Consider the following 8,785-nt stretch of genomic DNA (forward strand, 5'->3'; position numbering starts at 1 on the left):
AGAGTAGTACCCAGAGACCCGTTTCGGCCCCAGGATCTCGAATCCGGTGGCGGAAATCCTCTATCTCTGATACTTCTCGAGATATTTGCGAACCCCCCCAAAAATGCCCTATTTTTAAACCCCACTTAAACACTCACTGCGCACTGATCACACACTTCACCACTTTTAATCATTGTATTAACATGTTTTCTCTTTTTTTATCAAAACATTCAACCAAAATGGTTTTATTTTTATTATTTTCTTTGTTTTATAGCACTCACCACTTTTCTTATGCCCGAAAAAATTTTTACGTGAAATTGCTTACATAGAGTCTACACTTAAAACTTGTTTGTATCTTGGTCTTAAAATCTAATTATGCAATTAAAGAAAAAAACTTTATAAATTCTAATAATATCATCATAAATATTCTATACGCATTTAAATGCTACGAGTTGAGTATGACTACGGGGAATGATGAAATGTCAAACGGTAAAACTATATTTGAGGGATTTTGAACGCATTTAATTTTGATCCCACCCCATTGGTGGACCGCCCACCGTAATTTTTTATAATCGCGGCTGCCAACCCAGAAAGGTGTTCTGCGCAAAAATACTGTGGATCCCACCACGGTTTCGGAAGGAACCGCGGTCATTTTTCGAGTTTTCGTTAAAATCTTTTGAACGAGTTAAGAATTTTCTTTCCAACTTCGGATTATTATTTTCGAGGTAAATACGCGTCTTTTGTCACCTGACTCGATATTTTACCTGGGTTACGCCCCAGGGCTCAGAGCCACGTAGTCACACTTAACTCGTAGAATACTTGACAAACTTAAGTTGATTTGAGAACTGTCACATAAGTTGCGGGCTCTAAAGGTCGAAGATAATGTGTAGGTCTTACAACCTTAGGCTAACAAAGTTGCTTCTATCATTAAAAAGAGAGGGCTGTAGACTCATTAGGGGATTTTGACTGGACACTGCCGTCTGGCATCACATTCCTTTAACTTAGGCTTGGTCAGTGATAGCAGATGTAGGAAGTACGGGTTGGAGGAGGAAACGATCGTGCTCCTGCCCTGCGCTTATCAGGATTCAGCTATTAGGAGTGATACATAGGTTCTGGGTTTTATAAGGCTATTCAGTTTGGTCATTAAATAAACTTCTAGTAACACTACGAACCCATTCAGTCTATGTGAGGTATTCACGGACCGCCCAGTTCAACCTAACGTTAGTTATCTCATAAGTTCTTTTTTAGTGAATTCTACATGGCTACTCAACACAAAGAATAATTTACTTGGTATCTCATTACCAAATATATATGGATACTCGTAGCAGACTGAAGTTGATTTGCGAACTTTCACATAAGTTCTGTTGGTAATTTTATACGACAGCATGACACCGCTAATACGCATCCAAAAATATCGAGAGAGGTGTCCAATGACGCGTATTGACATCTACAACAATAATCTGAGGGCGGAAAAAAAAATGTAGCTCGTTCAAAAAATATTAACGAAAAACCGTAAAGCAGGGGTGGGATTCATAGTATTTTTGCGCAGAACACCTTTCTACATTGGTGGCTTTCGGCCGCGCTTATAAAAAACTAACTTGGGTGGGTCCAACAACGGTTTAGAAACCAAAACTATACCCGAGCAAAACACCTATGCGATCCTAGATCCAAAACACCTCTTTTGATACCCTTCTTGATGTTTTTGGACATGTATTAATAGTGTCATGATGTCGTTAGAATTACTGTTCCGTTTAATGACTTTTGCATGTAATTGTTTACTCAACACATGGAATTACTTTACATGGTATTTTATTACCAAATATGCTGCAAAATTAAAAGTGTACATACCTAAAGCTGGAAAAATATCATCTTTATCTGTAAACGTACATGGCAGGTATTGTGTAGAATAGAAGCACATCTATCGTACCATTAACGAACATCATTATTTGCATGTGCATACGGGAGTAAGTGCGGGAATAAGAGTAAATGTCTTAATAAAAGGGAATGAAAGTGGAACCCATTCCTTTATTTTGCTGGGAATGTCAGAATAAAAACAAAAAGAAAAAAATGGAGTCTTGCAAACAACTTATTACTTGTAGGACGCTCACAAATCGCTTTTAAAAGATATAAATACCTCATTTTTCGCTGTGTATGATAGTCATGTGGGAGTCGAAGTGGCAACGTATTTCGCGGGTATGTTATCACAATTTTCCAAAACCACAATCCCCATATTAACGTGACAGACGCTGTGCAGCAGTAATAGCTGATACCGCTAATGAAGGTGTTTCAATTCTTCGTGTGACATTTGCAGACAGCGGACTAATTTTTTAAATACGGATATAGTGTGAAAACTGTTGCCGACGCCATCTTATAAAGGAAAAATTTTTCTAAATTAAGATAAGTTTCAGACTTTTTTGACTTTTTTGATTTTTGTTGTCTTTTGTGTGTCCAGAAGTGGATTATAAATGTGTATGCATTTAATTGTCAATTTTTACTGTTCCTTGTTATTAATATCTATCTTGGTGAGTAAAAATTAATTGATTTAATTTTGTAATTCAAAATGGAGGACGCTTCGACGTCGGATGATGTTGGTGTAGGAGATGTGGAGGGTGGAGATCCTGGTGGTGGTGAGGTTAGGATTTTGTGTGAGGGAAATGAACTTATGGATGTTAGGGCTACTGCTGGGTCTCGATTTGACGATTTCAATTTAATGGAGGAGTTGATATCTAGTCCTTCTAGGAATGAGGTTGGTAGTAGAAAGATGAAAAGGAAAAAAATTAAGGCTGAAGTTAGAAGAAATGTTAAAAGGGCTGCAAAAAGTAGTAATATGCCTGCTCTTCAAGGCATGCTGGTACGGAAGGGTATGTTTCTATTGAATAAAAATGATGAAAACAACACTAATTGTTTTTCTGGTGGTCAGGTTCAACACACATAACCTCAAATCCATTTTCTGATGATAAAATGAAGGCTATGGAAAATGGTAGCGTAAATATAAATCGTGAAAGTTTGTTGGCTAAGGAAGCTAAAAAGCATATTGAAAATGAATTAATAAACATAACCTCAAAAGAAAAATGGAAAATGGACTATTGAATAATGGTGGTGATAGTGGTGAAAATTATTTGAATGTTGCCTTGAATTCAAATGGTGGAAATAGCGTGGCTACTCATAACCTTTTAAATAGTAATTTTGGTGGGGGTGAATTGGTTGAGACAAATTGTTACGGGAAGAACGCTTTACAAAATTGTTTTTGAAAATGTAGAAATGGCCAATGCTTGTTTAGATAACAAGGGTTTGCGGGAGAATAATATAATGGCATTTATCCCTAAATCCTTTTTGCAGACATGTGGTGTTGTAAGAAATATTCCGGAGGAGTTAACTGATGAGGAAATTTTCAAAAATATTAGTTCAGATATTAATGTAATTGGTGTTTCAAGGATTAAAAGAAGAGATAGGGATGATAAAACTAAATGTTTGCCAACAGAAACAATTAAGATTTTCTTTGAAGGGTGTAAACTTCCTTCTGAAATTACAATTTTCTATACTAATTTCAAAGTTCTACATTACTTTCCCTCAGCAAAGCAATGTTTTAACTGTGGTAGACTTGGCCATACTAAGTTAAGTTGTAGGGCTAAAACTCGTTGCATATTATGTGGAATTGAGGGTAAGTGTGCTGAGAAATGTACAAATCCCAAGTGTATTCTCTGTGGTGATGGGAATCATGTATCTATCAACAGGAATTTATGTCCTAGGTGGCAAAAAGAGAAGGAGGTAATTGAGGTCATTACTATTAAAAAAATTAGTAAAAAAGAGGCTTTTAATACATATGCTCAATTAAACAATTCAAATAGGTTTCAGTTGTTAGAGGACTTTGATGCTAATTTTCCAGAGTTACCGAGTTCTGAACCAAAGGTTCTGAATAATGATAATGAAATTAATAACAGATTGGTGAAGAAAAAGTATAGTAAAGTGGCTAAAATGCCTGTGCAAGTTGAGAAAGCGATTGAGGTCAAGAAAAGTTTTCCAAAAAGTTCGTCTGTTCCTTGTTATGAAAGGGCTGGTTGGACTAAAGTTTCAGATATAGATAAGATAATAAATGCTTTATGTGAAAGATTCCAATTAAATAGAGATGATCCTCTTATTTCGGTTATTGCTAATTTAAAATACAATGAGGGAGTTGAGTCACTGAAGAATAGAATGGAAAGGTTTAGAAATAATCATAATGGTAAGAGTCCTTCAATATAATTGTCAAAGTTTAAAAACGAATAAATCAAATATTGATATGTTTTTAAATCAAAATAATGTGGATATTGTAGTTTTGCAGGAGATTTTCTCCCATGAGGAAAATGTAGTTGAACATAAATTAACTAATTTTAAATTAATTAAAAAAACTAGACCGGATGGTTATGGTGGTGTTGCGATTGCTTTTAAGAAAAATCTTAAGTTTTGTAGAGTTAAATATAATATTGATTCTGATATCATTATTGCAAAAACAACAAATCTTACTCATAACTTAATGATTTGTTGTGTTTATCTTCAGCCTAATATCCCTAGTGCAGTTTTTGATTCTGAAATGTCAAAATTGATTGCCTTTTTAAACTCCCCATTAAATGTCTTATTGTTGGGGGATTTTAATGCTAGGCTAACTGGATGGGGTGACAATTTGGATTCTTCCAAAGGTAAATTGCTCATTAAAATATTGGAAAACTCATGTTTTAGATGTCTAAATGACGGGACCAAAACATATTATGTTAGCTCAATCTTGATGGATGAAGGGTATTCTAGTGTTGTGGCTCTTTCTTTTACAAACATTTTGTCTGATGTAGAATGGAGTTGTAAACGTATGTATGTTGGAAATAGTCATCACTGTCCGATTATAATTGATATTGGGGATATTTCCAAATTTCCATCTCTTTTTGTGTTTAAAAATCTACTTGTGAAAGAAGTTAATGAGATTAAAAATATAGAAAATTTAGATGATTTAACAAATAAATCTGATAAGGCTAGAGAAAAAGGCGTCTATTGATTTGGATCATTTTAAGCATATACCTAAAGTTTGGTGGGATAATGAATTGGAAAGGAAATATAGGATTCTAAATGCAGCTAGGTGTAAGGCAAGAAGGGTATCAAGAAGGGAGGATCTTGATGAGACTTGTCGATTACTTGAGGACTGGAAGCAATGTGTTAAAGAGGCAAAAAAGAAAAGTTTTTTGGAGGCTGTAGAGTCGTTGAATTCTGAACCAAATACAAAAAAGGCATGGTTTTTTATTAACAATGTTAAGAATGTTGGGGCTAGTTCAGTTTCGTTGTGGCTGTCTGAAAATAATGCTCCATATTTGGAATTTTTAGGTAATCAAGTAGTTAAAAAAGAAAGTCCGCCTCTTCATGTTATGTTGGATAGATTACCATTGCTACCATGTACTATGAATGTGGATTTTGATGCTAGTTTCATGGGTTTGAGTGAGATAATTGCTAAAAAAAAAGTCGACTGCTGGTGGTGAAGATAAGATAACATATAAGATGTTGAATGCACTTAATCCTGAGACATTTTCTAACATAGCAAAGCTGTTGCAAGGTCATTTTGATCTTAATATTATTAAAGACTCATGGAGGAGAATTTCAGTCGTGCCCATTCCTAAAGCTGGGGCGAATTTAAATGAGATTGGTAACTTTAGATCAATTTCCCTAATTTCGGTTGTGATAAAGAGTATAAATTTGGTTATTAAGGAGTTGTTAACTGATTTTGTTGAGAAAAATGGCATTGTTCCTAATAGAAGTTTTGCCTATAGAAAGCATAAATCCACAACGGTATGTCTTAATGAATGCCTTCAGGTTATTGGTATTGAAAAAAATAACAAAAAAAAGGTTTTTGTATGCAGCTTAGATTTATCGAATGCATATAACTGTGTAGATATAGTGAAGTTGATCGAAATACTTAATAACTGTGGTGTTGATCGTAAAGTTTTTAGCTGGATATATAATTTTCTTCACAGAAGAACATTAATGTTAGGAAAAAATCAAATAGACATTGAAAATGGTTTGCCAAAGGGTAGTATTTTATCGCCTATTCTTTTTAATTTATATACTGCAAAATTACATCTTCTAAGTGATGATAGTACTCATATTTTTCAATTTGCAGATGATTTTCTTATTGTCTCGGTTGGTAGGTCTCAATATAGGGCTTTTGAAAATTTACAGGCAAAGGTTTTAGATTTTCAACAATCTTGTAATCAGTCGTGTTTAGATATTATTGTTATTAAGACAAAGTTTATGTATATGGCTAAAGGTAACAGAAATTCCCTTGCATTAAGGGTTGGAGAGAGTCAAATTGAACAAGTAGGTCAAATTAAATTTCTTGGCAGAGTTTTAAATTCGAGTGGTTCTTTAAATGATCAAGTTATTAAGGTTAAGAGAGAGATAGTACAGGCAAATAATCTTGTTAAACGTTTAACTTCTATAAAAGCTGGTCTTTCTCCTAAAGTTGCTATAAATATTTATAGGGCCTTTGTTAGATCAAAACTAGAGTATGGATGTATTACATGGGCAAATGCTCCAAGTGGTTACAATCTAAGGTTGTCTAGAGTTGTTAGTGATACCTTGAGAAGGTGTATAGGTGTGCCACCAAGTGCGCCGGTTCATAGTAGATTTGTGATTGCAGGTGAGCTGCCACCTTTATTTAGATCTAAATGGTTAACTGGTAAAGAGTTGGTTCAGCAGTGGATGAAAAATTCTGATCTAAGGGAATTGGTTGCTAATGGACCAAAAATTAATACCAGTTACAGCATAACTTATTACAAGTTCAAAAATATATATTTTTGATAGAATTATTACCACTGCAGGTTTCAATAAACATCCTAATCTTGTTTTTAAAAAGCATAGTCTTGTTGGGTTAAAAAAAATTATTCGAATGTCCAGGTAAAGATGATGTATAATGAAATGAAAAATACGTTGATTGGAAATGGTTTTTATATCTTTTCTACGGATGCTTCTTGTTCTAGTGACTGTGTTGGGTGTGGTGTATATGATTTACAGAACAATGTGTCTTTTTTGTATAAATTAAATGAAAAATTTTCATCTATTACTGGGGAGCTTATAGCGATTAAGCAGGCTATAAATTTGATTGCTAGGCAGAAGAGAGAAAAAGGTATTGTTTTTTCTGATAGCTTATCAGCGTTGGCGGTGTTAGATAAGGTGTGTACTGACAATTTTATTGTAGCTGAAATTCATAACCTACTGTATCAGTTGCGTGGAAATTTAGTTACAGTTCATTTTATTTGGGTACCAGTTCATATGGGCATTGAATTTAATGAGAAAGCTGATATTGCTGCTAAAACTGCTGTGTTAGCGGGTCAGAATTTGGTTATTGGGCTTACTCCATATGAAGCGCTTTTGAGGATTAATGATGAAATTTGGAATGATTGGAATAGTGATTTCAGAAATTTAAGTCTTTCTGTAGGTAATCGTTTTGCGGAGGTTTTTAATGATGTTATCAAAATTCCGTGGTATAGAGACAAAAAGATTAATTTTAGTAGTATTGTGATTAAGCTTATTAATAGATTAATGATGGGTCATACTTATTGTAATTATTACCTTAGTAAGTTCAACACCAGGGTCTCCAGTCACTGTCTTTCCTGCAATTTTCCAGAAACGGCAGATCATATAATTTTTGATTGTTGTTTGTTTCAATCAAATCGAATTAACTATAATATTTTTAATAAATTTAACAGTCTCACTGATTTATTGAGATCAAGGAATATAGGTTATTATAAAGAGTTAATAGACTTTCTTAAAACTATTAACAAGTTTGAACATTTATGATAATAACTTTTGTATAAATGCATATACATCTTATTGTTGTTTAAAACAAAAAAAAAAATGTTTGAAATCTTGATAGTTTGTTAAACCTCATCTTGAGGAATGGCTAGATGACAGTTGGATGCACTGTATACTTTGCCAGTATGGCATTTGCGGTGTTCAATGTCATGAAATGACATTAGCTTGCTGTCATTTGGCGGAATCGCAAACTGAGGGATGATCACACACACATATTTATGGATTGGAGATAAGAAACATCTAATTTGGATTACACGAAGTGAATTAATTGAAAGAAAACCTGGGAATTTTCAAATATATATTAATAATTTTGTGACTGGCGTGGTGCCAAAGGAAAAAACCAAAAAAATTAACTTTATACAAATAACAAAATTGAAAGATAACCTGGCAGTATAAGGGCTCTGCAAAGCACCTTGCCAACCGACGCTTGCGTTTGCGGTGTCAATTAAAACCAAAAAAAAAAAAAAAAATAATGAAGGTGTTTTAGATCTGATCATGGCAGAACGATACAAGGTGACCGCATCGAACAGCTGATTATAACCTTTTTTTATTTGATTTGATATATCAACTTACGACGCAGTACGATTTTGACCCAGATTCTAAGCCACAGGGCTCTTCTACATCAACAGCAGCTATATTAGATGCCGATGATGAACCTGGGCCGAGTTCGTCGCGTAAATCCATACCAAGCACTTCGTCATCTAAAATAGAATCAGGTCCTAGTTCTTCAAACAACGGGAATACAATAAATATGGAGACCGATGAACCAGAAGAGGATTATACCGTTCGAGTGCAAACAAACCCAATAACAACAACAGCGCAACCATTGAGACGGAGAATAATACAAAATCTGAGAGCAATGTAGAAAAAACGCCAACAAATGGTCCGGCAGGCACAGAGGCTACCACTGCCAATGCAACATCAATCGCCACCAATTTTGGTGAGTGTTATTTATCGTATGTGCCCCCTAATTTAG

The sequence above is a fragment of the Eurosta solidaginis genome, chromosome 1 (genome assembly GCF_040869045.1).
Source record: "Eurosta solidaginis isolate ZX-2024a chromosome 1, ASM4086904v1, whole genome shotgun sequence".
NCBI classification, from domain to species: domain Eukaryota; kingdom Metazoa; phylum Arthropoda; class Insecta; order Diptera; family Tephritidae; genus Eurosta; species Eurosta solidaginis.